This window comes from Macaca nemestrina, chromosome 19, assembly GCF_043159975.1.
Source record: "Macaca nemestrina isolate mMacNem1 chromosome 19, mMacNem.hap1, whole genome shotgun sequence".
NCBI classification, from domain to species: Eukaryota; Metazoa; Chordata; class Mammalia; order Primates; family Cercopithecidae; genus Macaca; species Macaca nemestrina.
This window is the reverse complement of record NC_092143.1, coordinates 67932858-67945592: the sequence shown is the minus strand read 5'-3', so window position 1 is coordinate 67945592 and position 12735 is coordinate 67932858.

Sequence of the window (12735 nt, the reverse complement as noted above, 5' to 3'; positions counted from 1 at the left end):
AAACAAAAGATTGTTCAAAGGAGATTTAAAGTCTGCATCGCGTTAGATGGCAAGTCAGTAAGCATATGAATATCGCCATCCCTGCACCTCCTCCACAGTCACAGCAGGTTATGGGCTACTGGCCCCCATGCCTCCCAGTGTCAGGGCGTCAGCATTCGGGAACTGAAGGATTAAAGCTAGCCACCCATTCAAGAGAAGGAGAGGAGCAGGGAAACACCAAGCACTTAAAATGCTCTGCTCCAAGATGTGGCGTAGGCCAGCCAGGAGAGAGGGCTGTGAACTAAGGGTTGGAGTTTATGTAATTCTGTGTCTCTAAGGGAAGGACAGAGGAAGAGAAGGAAGGAGGGGAGAGGAATGAAAGGGAGGAGGCAGAAGTGAATAGAGGGTGGGGAAAAGGAAGGGAGGAAGGCTTTGTTCCAGAATCTGGAATCGGTTCTGAACAGAATGTTGAAGTGTGTGAAGTTAGACTCTGAGGCCTCCCCATCTCTCTGTATTGTGTTCGGAAACCTTTCTCCCCCAGGGGCACAGACCCTCCCGGGGGTGATAACCATGGCAACCTCATTTGAGTGGGATGGGTCCCACTTCTAACCTTGCTCCTTGTCAGAGTCGGCCCGTCCAGCATGCCACTCTCTGCGTCCTGATGGCTGCCTGCTCACAGAGCGGCAGTGACGGACAAGTGAAGACGTCATGGCAGCCAGCTATCATGTTCCATCGCTGAGAGAAAACAGCTTCTCTCTTTGGGCAAAGCTACACAAAATGTGCCTTCCTGTAATAATGACGCCCCTGGATGGCACAGCCAAGGGCCTGCGTCAGCACCACCCGACGTCCGGCGTCTGTCTGGCTCTCCCCTCTCCAGCTCCTGTTGGCGGTGACTTGCTCTCTCATTTCACACAGGCTCTGCTTAAAGGCCACCTCCTTGGCTACACCACCTAAAACCACACCCCATTCGTCTGTATCCCTTTACCTTGCTTTCTTTCCCTTTCTTACACTGACACACTACCTGATTTTCTATCAAATCATCCTGCGCTATAAAGGTCTGTTTGGATCTCCTCTAAGTATACAGAGAACGTAAATCCCACATGACAACCCACATGCTTTCTTTGTGCAAGGAAGCAAATGCCTTTTCCATCCTCTCTCGGAAGAAGGATCACACACAGATTACGCAGCCAGGGTGATTCTCCGTGGTGGTGTCCCTCTCTTCATAAAGTAGAAATCCTCCTGGCAGCCTAAATCCCCAACCCACGGACAGCTTAAAATTACATACAAATGATTTCTTAAGCAACTTTTACCGTAATACAGAACTCTAAGAAACCCAAATCTCTGATTTCAAAGGGATAATCATGGACCCAGAACACAGTATTAAAAATTACTTTTAAAATGAGCACATGTAGATTTTAAACAGCAGGTTTTCTCCACGAGGAACTAAGACACTGACCAAGAATCTAAGAGCAAGGAACATAGTCATTCTGGAGCTTGAGCCATTCTCAGGGCAGTTGAGCCTGGGTGGATCTGTCCAGCATTGGGACTGGGAGAGAAAGAAGGGAAATTGAGAAGCAAAGCAGGTGTGCCCTTCAGAAGCTTCCACCTCCCTCCCGCATCTAGGGGGACCCCTCTCACTGACCCCAGCTCCCCAACACCAGCAATGTCCCTTTCTCACCAGTATTCATCAGAACCTGCTCCTCAGGAAAGAAAAATTCATTCAAAAATTCAAAATGTTAGAAAGTAATGAATCCAACTTATCAGGAAGTCTCCCAGGAGTTGTGTTGGTTTAAACAGGAGATGTGCAATTCATCCTTCGAAAAGAACCTCAAGGCCCGGCGCAGTGGCCCACGCCTGTAATCCCAGCACTTTGGGATGCCACGGTGGGTGAATCACCTGAGGCCAGGAGTTCCAGGCCAGGCTGGCCAACGTGGTGAAACCCCATCTCTACTAAAAATAGTAGATTACAGGCCCACGCCTGTAATCCCAGCTACTCAGGAGGCTGAGGCAGGAGAATCACTTGAACCTGGGAGGCAGAGGTTACAGTGAGCCGAGATCATACCACTGCACTCCAGCCTAGAAAACAGAGCAAGACTCTGTCTCAACAAATAAATAAATACATAAATAAATAAGAATATCACTTTATTTAGGAAGCTCTCCCTAACCCCCAAGACTACTGTAACTGCTACTAGTTGGCGGTCCCATAATAAATACTCTGTACATGTCTCCATCTTGCATTTGCCACATTTTATGACTGCTTGTATGTCTGTAAGTTCCATGGGGGCAAGGGATATACCAAGCTCTTGACATAGAGCACGTGCTTGATGAACATTGAAGGAAGAAAGGAAGGAATAAATGAATGAATAACTGCATTCGTTTCCCCTGCTGCACCAGGGCACTTCCAGGACAGAAATGGTACCTTATTTACCTTTCCATCTGAAAGGCAGTATACTATAGTCAAGGTAGGACTCTGCAGCCAAGATGCCTGGGTAAAAATCCAGATTTTGTCACTTAGTAGTGCTAACTGTGCCTCTGTTTCCTCCTGTAAACAGGAAATAATTAATAGTATCTACCTCATAGGATGTAATGATTATTAAAAGTATTAATATATTGAAAGTACTTAGACTGGTACCTACCACATAGTATCAAGTGTTAGCTATTATTGTTGTTATTGGTTGAATTATCAGTACCTACCTAGCAGAGATTCAGTAAATGGACACATTGTTTATCAGTCACAGATGGGCAAAGTATAAAGGTACAAATCCTCCCTTCCCTGAAATTCTGCCTATTTCACGGACACTGCTGGCCCTGGGCACAGAGGATGAGAAAGATGAGGAGGAGATTTGTCTACTAAAGACAAACTCCACCAACTACTAACTTCACTGTCCAGTACAGAATAATACTTTATTATATCATGTTCTGAAGCAGTTCTCATTTCAGTGGAATTTTGACTACATTTCTTTAGATGACTACCTCAAGTTTCTGATTCCCTTTAACCAAGAAGGCTTAGTTCTTGAGCAGACAAAGTAGACAGTTGAGTGCATTTCTGTTTACAACTCTTTTACTTGTTGTCTCAGTCCATTTGGGTGGCTATAATGAAATGCCATAAATTGCATGGCTTGTAAACAACAGAAATTTATTTCTCACAGTTCTGGAGATGAAAAGCCAAGGTCAAGGCACATGCAGTGTGTGGTGAGGGCCTGCTTTTTGGTTAGCTGCGTCCTCACATGGTAGAAGGGGCTAGGCATCTCTCAGGGGCCTCTTTGACAGGGCATGAATCCCATTCATGAGAGCTTCACTCTCCGGAATTAATCACCTCCCAGAGGCCTCACCTCCTACTATCATTACCTTAGGAGTGAGGATTTCAACAGAGCAATTTTGGGGACATACAAACATTCAGACATAACATTTGTCTAGTCTCATTTGTCTAGTATAGATCTTAATTTTTCATAAGAAAACACACTTAAAGTAAACATTTGCCTTCCCACAACTGAATTACTACTTGAAAGTTAATACTAGTTAAGTAACTCACCAAATATATGCAAAAGTATCTCGGAGACAGAGTGATATACAGGTGATTTGTCTTCAGTTATGTATTTTTAAAGCAGATAATGAGTTTTAGATTGATTGTTAAAACATATTAAAAAGAGACTAAAATGTTTACAACAAAACATTTCAAAGTAGATAAGAATATCAAGGCAAAGAAAGTATAAAACCTTACCCAAAACAAATTTTCCTCTTGTTGTTTGGATGACTCAGACTAGATGTGGGATCAGGAGATGCCTCAATTAATTTAGATTTATTCCTGTCGGTTGTAATGAAGTAATTATAGATACATATAAAGGTTCTATACACACAAACACATGCTGAATTCTGCTTTGTTCTTTGTTTTTCATGCTTTTATTTAGCTTACTCTCTCTGTATATATGTAGAGGGAGGGATCCCTCCTTGCGTAGAGGGAGGGACCTGGTGGGAGGTGATTGGATCACAGGGGGGCAGTTTCCCCCGTGCTCTTCTTGTGATAGTGAGTTCTCACGAGATCCGATGGTTTGAAAGTGGCACTTCCCCCTTCACAGTCTTTCTCTCCTGCCACCATGTGAAGAAAGTATTTGCTTATCCTTCGTTTTCCACCGTGATTGTAAGTTTCCTGAGGCCTCCTCAGCCACGAGGAACTGTGAGTCAATTAAACCTCTTTCCTTTAATAAATTACCCAGTCTCAAGTATTTCTTTATAGCAGTGTGAAAATGGACTAATACAGATCCCCCCCCGTCCACCACAACATTCAGCTGAGTACTTATCAATGTATATATGTGAAGCAACTACCTGAGGCTGGGGAAAAAACTACTCATAATGAGAGGTAACAGTGTCCAGTGTTCAAACAGATCCAATAACAATGTCGGTTTGCACCAGCCAGAAAGCAAGCCCCATGATTCACAGGCCGTTGGCAGAATATGAAAGACTTTGGCTAAGACTTTGGCTAAGGAATAGGGAAGAATTAGTCCTGGACTGAGCAGACCCAGACCCCTGCTCCAGACCCGCCTAACAAATTTGAAAAAGTAAGATCTGAAAGAATCAATTTGTTTTCAAGTAACTTTTTTTTTTTTTTTTAAATTATACTTTAGGTTCTAGGGTACATGTGCACAATGTGCAGGTTTGTTACATATGTATACATGTGCCATGTTGGTGTGCTGCACCCATTAACTCATCATTTACATTAGGTATATCTCCTAATGCTATCCCTTCCCCCCCCCCACCCCACAACAGGCCCCAGTGTGTGATGTTCCCCTTCCTGTGTCCAGATGTTCTCATTGTTCAATTCCCACCTATGAGTGAGAACATGTGGTGTTTGGTTTTTTGTCCTTGTGATAGTTTGCTGAGAATGATAGTTTCCAGATGCATCCATGTCCCTGCAAAGGACGTGAACTCATCCTTTTTTATGGCTGCATAGTATTCCATGGTGTATATGTGCCACATATTCTTAATCCAGTCTATCGTTGGACATTTGGGTTGGTTCCAAGTCTTTGCTATTGTGAACAGTGCCACAGTAAACATACGTGTGCATGTGTCTTTATATCAGCATGATTTATAATCCTTTGGGTATATACCCAGTAATGGGATGGCTGGGTCAAATGGTATTTCTAGTTCTAGATCCCTGAGGAATCACCACACTGTCTTCCACAATGGTTTCAAGTAACTTCTTTGCATCCTAGAACAAAGCTCGATAATATTTATAGGAATTCCAAAATATCCAGTGCTCATCAAGATAAAATGCACAAGGTTTGTGTTATGAACTGAATGTTTGTGATCCTCTCTAAATTTATATGTTGAAATCCTAACTCCCAACATGATGATATTTGGAGGTGGGGCCTTTAGGAGAAAATTAGGTCCTAAAAGTGGACCCCTCATGGATGGAATTAGTGCTTTTACAAAAAAACACGCGAGAGCTGGCTTTTTCTCTCTTTGCCATATAAAGTTGACAATATGCAACCCAGAAGAGGACCCTCACCAGAACCAACTGTGCAGACATCCTGATTTCAGAATTTCAGTTTCCAGAACTATGAGAAATATATGTTTGTTGTTTACAAACCACCTAGTTTATGGTAATTTGTTACAGCAGCACGAATTGACTAAGACAGTCTGAAATCTAATAAAAACATTACTAGGCATGCAAAGAAGCAGAAAAATGTGACTCATAGTAAGAATAAAAATCAATCAATTGAAACTGACTCACGACTGACACTAAGGTTAGAATTGGCAAACAAGGATAGTAAAAGAATTATAACTGATACATGAGAGATATAAAAAAGGATTCAAATCAAACTTCTAGAGATGAAGACTACAATGTGTGAGCTGTAAAGTACTCTTAATGGTATTATTGGCAGATTAGACATTGTAGAAGAGATTGGTGATCTTGGAGACATAGACATAGAAGCTGTCCAAAATGAAGCAAAGAGAGAAAGGAAACTGATTTAGTCATGGTTACCCAGACAGAACTGATAGAATACATATATGTAGATACATGAGAAAGGACTGATTATGAGAACTGGCTCACTTGATTGAGGTTGAGAAGTCCCACAACATCCTGTCTGCAAGCTGGAGAAGCAAGGAAACCAGTAGTATGACTCAGTCCAAGTCCAAAGGCCTCAGAACCAAGGAGGCTGATAGTGAGAACTCTGAAACTGAGGCTGAAGGCCTGAGAGCCTAGGGGGCTGCCATACAAGTCCTATTGTCCAATAGCCAGAGAATCTAGAGTTATGATGTCCAAAGGCACATCCCCACTCTGGAAGAGAGAGCAAAAATTCACTCTTACTCCATCTTTTTGTTCAATTCAGGCCCCCAGCTGATTGGATGATGTCCATCCACATTGAAGTTAGATCTTCCCCACTCAGTCCACCAACTCACATGCCAATCTCATCTCATCTGGAAATACCGTCTCAACCATTCCTGGGGCAGCCCAATCATTCCAATCAAATGGCAAGCCATCTATGTTTCCCTTTCAGCAGAAAAGGGATGTGCTCAGTGCCCACTGAAGCACTGATAATAAACAATGCTTTCTCAGGTACCTAAGTGTCCCTTAATCCAGGCAAGTTGATACCCAAAAATCAACCATCATAGCATCACAGATACTTTTTTTTTTTAATGAGCAGAGGATCAGTGAGCTGTGGGCCAATTTCACTTGGGCTAGTATTTGTGAAACTGGAGTTCCTGAAAAATAGGACAAAGATAAGGGTACAAAAATATTTGAAGATGGGAGGCTGAGGCAGGAGAATTGCTTGAATCTGGGAGGCAGAGGTCGCAGTGAGCCGAGATTGCACCATTGCACTCCAGCCTGGGTGACAGTGTGAGACTCTGTCCCAAAAACAAACAAACAAAATATATATAACTATGTATATTTGAAGAAATGGCTGGAAAATTTCCAAATTTTATGAAAATTACTAACCCACAAATCCAATTGTGAATTCCAAATACAAAAAATATAAAGTAACATCAAGACACATCATGACTGAATTGCTCAGAAACAGTGATAAAGAGAAAAATCTTAAAAGCAACCACATGAAAAAAACCCACACATTATATACAGAAGAACAAAGGATGAGAGCAGACTTTTTTGGGGAGGGAGGAAACAATACAAGTAAGGAGACAATGTATCCATATCTCTAAAAGTACTAAAAGATCCTTATCAAATGATACTAAAACCTAACAAAGAAACTACAAGAAAACTACAAACCAATATTGGTCATAGTCAGCCTCTCCATTTGCAGACAACATGGTCATGTATGTAGAAAATGTGATGGAATCTATGTTTTAAAAATACTAGAACAAATTATTTTAGCAAGATCATAGGATACAAGATTAATATGCAAAAATCAATTGTATTTGTATATACTAGCAATGAACTGGAAAATAAATTTTTTAAAATGCTATTTACAATAGTATCAAATATATGAAACAGGGATAAATCTGACAAAAGATGTGAAAGTCTTCTACACTAAAACTATAAAACACTGGCAACAGGAATTAAATTAGACCTAACTAAACAAACAAACAGATATAGCATGTTCATGATTTAGAAGAATTGATATTATTAAGATGTTCATTCTTCCCAAATTGACCTATAGGGTCAACTCACTGCCAATCAATATAGCAGAAGGCTTTGTTTTTGTAGAAATTAACAACCTAATTCTAAAATCCAAGGGACTTAGAATAGTGAAAGCAACTTTGAAAACAAAAACAATGACTAGCCTAGGCAACACAGCAAGACCCCATCTCTACAAAAGTAAAATATTTGGCCAGGCATGATGGTGTGCACCTGTAGCCCTAGCTACTCAGGAGGCTGAAGTGGGAGGACTGCTGGAGCCCGGGAGCTGGAGAGTGCAGTGAGCTACGATCATGCCACCGCACTCTAGCCTGGGCAAAAGAGCAAGACCATGTCTCTAAAAATAATAATAAAAGAAAAGAAGAACAAAGTTGGAGGACTACTACTACCTGATTTCAAGACTTTCTGTAAAGCCAAACTAATCAAGAGAGGTGTTATTGTCATAAAGATAGACATAGAGCCACGGAACAAAACATCCAGAAATAGACCCACCTATAGATGGAAACTGATTTTTTACAAAGTCACGAAGGCAAAGCAGTGGAGAAAGGATAGTCCCTTCAACAAATGGTACTGGAACAATGGGACATTCATATGCCAAAAAAATGGACTTCATATCTTGTACTATGTTTAAAAGTTAACTCAAAATGGGCCATAGGCCTAAATGTAAAACTAAATATTATACAACTTCTATGAGAAAACATAAGGAAAAAATCTTTGACCTTGGGTTAAACAAAGATCTTATAGACCCAACCTCAAAAGTATAATCCAAAAAAGAACAAATTGGTGAGTTAAACTTCATCAAAATTTAAAACTTCTACTCTTTCAAAGAATGAAAAGGCAGGCACAGGCTGGGAAAAAATCTTTTAAAATCATATATCGAATGATGGAATTCATTCAGAATATATAAAGAACTTCCAAAACTATATTATAAGAAAACAACTCAGTAAAAACCTGGGCAAAAGATTTGAACAGACACATCATCCACAAAGACAGACTAATAGTAAATTAAGTGCATGAAAATATGCTTGACATCATTATCTATTAGGGAAATGCAAATTAAGTCCACAATGAGTTACCACTATATACCTATTAGAATGACCAAAAAGGAAAAGATTGACCACGTCAACGTAGGTGAGGATGTGGAAGAACTGGAACTCTCATATACTGCTGCTGGGAATGGAAAATGATACAGACACTTTGGAAGACATTTGACAGAGTCTTTGAAAGTTAAACATACACCTACCATATGATCCAGCCATTCTGCTTCTAGGTGTTTAGCCAAAAGGAAAGGAAATATATATTCATTCAAACACATGTGGATGAATGCTTATAGCAGCTTTATTTGTAAAAGGAAAACTGCAAAGAGCCCAAATTTCCATCCACAGATAAGCAGATATACTGTATAGGCTATCCATGTAATGGAGAGTGACTACTCAGCAATAAAAAGGAATGAACTATTAATATACATACACTTCAACTTGGATGAACCTCAACATGATTATGCTGAGTAATAGAAGCAAGATAAAGGACTCAAAGAGAACATACTATAAATTTTCATTTACATGAAATTCTAGAAAAGGCAAACTAATTTATAATGACAGCAGATTGGGGTGGGAGGGAGAGATGACAAAGGGGCACAAGGACCCTTGGGGATGATGAATATGTTCACTATCTTGATTATAGTTTCACTGGTTTACACACATGTCAAAACTTATCAAATAGAACAGTTTTAGTATGTACAACATGTTGCATGTCAATTACACCTCAGTTGAGTTGGGTTCTTTTACAATTTTAAGTTTAAAATAATCTGTGAATAATACTCTTAATCTTTAGCCCTTGGCCTTGGCCAAGATGCCTTCTCATGCATAATTCTTTCAGAGAAAGCTACATCTCCTTCACTTATGGTGGTAAGCCAAGGGGTAAACAAATGCTTTAATCATCATGATAGCTGTAGTTCTAGCACTTGACTCATAAGAAGTACTTAATGTGTGTGTAACAATAATACTTCATGCTTAGAAGTTATATGGGTCTAAAATTCAATAACTAAAGAACTAAAAATGTGATTTGCAATAAACTTAAAAGGTGACATCTAGGAAGCGTTGCACATCACAAGAGCATGTATTTCTTTCAAATATACAGAAGAAAATCAAGGAACAACTGAGCAAAGTCTACCCTGCAAGGGGTCCTGAGGATGGTGATCCAGCCAGTGAGTCAGAATCTGACTTATGCCCAGGAGCCAGCTACCTCAAAGTGCTGAGCACATCAAATTCAAAATGGCTGGCGAAAATGCTCGCCTCTGGTAGAAGAGCTGCATGTAAATTGGACACCAGAAGGAAAGCAATTTAACTCATGCAAACACAACTCAACTAAAAACAGAGATTAAAGAGAACTGCTATAACTCACACCAAATATTTAGCAGCTGCAATTTTCATTTTTTACTGCTGAGTTCAATTCACAAAAACAACAATAATATTTATTTAACATCTGTTATGTGTCAACAGTGTGGTAGTTATCTTTAAGGCTGTTAAGCATTTGAATAAATTATAGGAGGCAATGAAATCTCCCTTCTAAGAAATCCTTCTCATTTGGATACAGAATGTGACTATACAAAATGAAATATGTGTAGATCTTCCAAGACAAGAGCTTCTTTGTGTAGATCTTCCAAGACAAGATCTTCTTTGTCTATGACATTTTTGTATATATTCAAGTTTTCATGGCCATGATGCCTTACATAAAACATTAATTAATTGCAGCACAGTTCACAATAGCTAAGATTTGGAAGCAACCTAAGTGTCCATCAATAGATGACTGGACAAAGAAAATGTGGTACATATATACAATGGAGTACTATTCAATCATAAGAAAGAATAAGATCCTGTCATTTGCAACAACATGGATGGAACTGGAGGTCATTGTGTTAAGTGAAATAAGCCAGGCACAGAAACAGAAACTTCATATGTTCTCACTTATTTGTTGGAGCTAAAAATTTAAAAAATAGAACTCATTGAGATAGTAGAAGGATGGTTATCAGAGGCTGGAAAGGGTACTGGTGGAGTAGGTGGAAATGGGGATGGTTAATAGGTTCAAAAAAAGAAAGAAAGAATATGACATAGTATTGGCTAGCACAACAGGGTGACTATAGCAAAAAATAATGTAATTGTACATTTTAAAGTAACTAAAACAATATAAATAGATTGTAACACAAAGGATAAATGCTTGGAGGATGGATACCCCATTTACCCTGATGTGATTATTATGCATTGCATGCCTATATCAAAGTATGTCATGTAACCCATAAATATGTATACCTATTATATACCCACAAACATTAAAAATAATTAAAAAAAAAAAATTAATGGGATATTATGTCATTTCCCCCAGGTCTGGCTCAGTAATTCCCTATGAACAATGTAGAGGACATACTGTCTAGTTAACTTGGTTGAATAAGGACTCAATGAGTGGGAAAAAATGTATTCGGAAATTCTTTCCTAAAACTGAAATACCATGGTCATCCATTCATTAGATAGTCACTAAATTCCTACCATGTCCTGGGAGTGTGCAGTGGTGAACAAGGCAGACATGTGGTCTTTGCCCACCTGAAGCCTGCGGAGAGACAGGAGATCCAAAAATAAATATACCATTACACATTGTAATTAATTGAAAATATCTGTGTATACTAGGTGGCAGAGAAAGCCCAATGTGCTGCCTCACTGTAATTTCCAGTCTCTCCAGGAATAAGAAAGGCACCGCTCCACTGCCTTTTAATTGCAGCAGCTTTTCTATGTTTTTGCATTAGTAGTAATTATGTGCCCTTGATATTTTTGTGCTCAGAGTGCAGCAATCTGCCTAACAAGCATGGCTTGCTTCTCCCTGGACATAACTACCAAGTAACTGGCAAGCAGGTCGGACTGACCTGCACCACGCACAGAGCCAGAGCCTGCCGCCAACGCTTCAGGCCCAAGGGTTGTGCTCCTGGGTGCATAGCACAGAAAAGACTGCCCGACTGTGTCAATCTTTTTAATCATGCTTACGCATATAGGTTAACCACGGTTATGTAAGCAGGTTCTGAGAAAAGGTGAGAAAGAGAATGGAGAGTTTTGCTACAACAGAGGCAGGATTCTGAATTTATTTCCAACTGCCCATCTTGTCCCTCCTGGAGACCTAACCCCTCCAGCACCTACACACACAGCCTCTTTAGAAGCAACTATCCTGCCACTGGCTCAGAAAGGCTGAGTCCTAAGAATTCTATCTTGCTCCTAAGAAACCTCAAGCTTCTTTTGTGGTAAGTGGCTTGATGAGACAGGATGAGTAATAAGCAAGAAGAATTATTGTTATATCATTTTATGTTTTTATCATGTTGTCATTGCACTGGCTAAGTTCATCTTTGATGCTGAAATACTAATGCGAATTGAGGCTGTGATAAAAGGGCTTTCAGTATGAAATAGACAAGACATATAATGGAAAGAAATGCTTCCAGAATGGATTTCCATAAAAACGTGACAAGACTTTCTCAGTGCCATTCTTTAAAATCTCTGCTATTTTTCATCAAATGCCAGATGTTAAAGCATTTGCATAGTATCTCTTGGAGGGCTGGGTGTAAAGACATGCATTAATATCAGGTTAACAGAAAATATCTATAATAACATAATGTCTACACACAGATGCTCAATAAATGCCCATAGCATTTGTTATGACTAATTATTGTGAAGTACATTGACCCCTTTTTATATCAAATAATTTAGTAGGCCCTCACATATAGATCCTGTACTCCTACTTGGTTGAGAATGTATAAAAATGACCAAAAATGTCACGGTGAATTTCATTAAATCTTACATAAAGATAAAAATGTAGGCCTCTAGCTGTGTAATTTAGAATCTCATCTTTTACTATCCTTAAGCAGCTGTGAGTAAAATGGCAGATCAAAGTTTACTTTTCATAAATATTTAAGTAATGTCACAATTAGCAATGCTATTCTAGATAATTATTTAATTTCACTACATATTATAAACTGAAAATCTATGAAAAAATTATATACCAATTTAATTGTCTTAATATAATAGAAATGGACCATAGTTTGACATTATATGTTTTGGCATTAGGTTTGTGCAAAAATAATTGCTTTTAATGGTAAAACCATTTTGCACCAACCTAATGGTTCA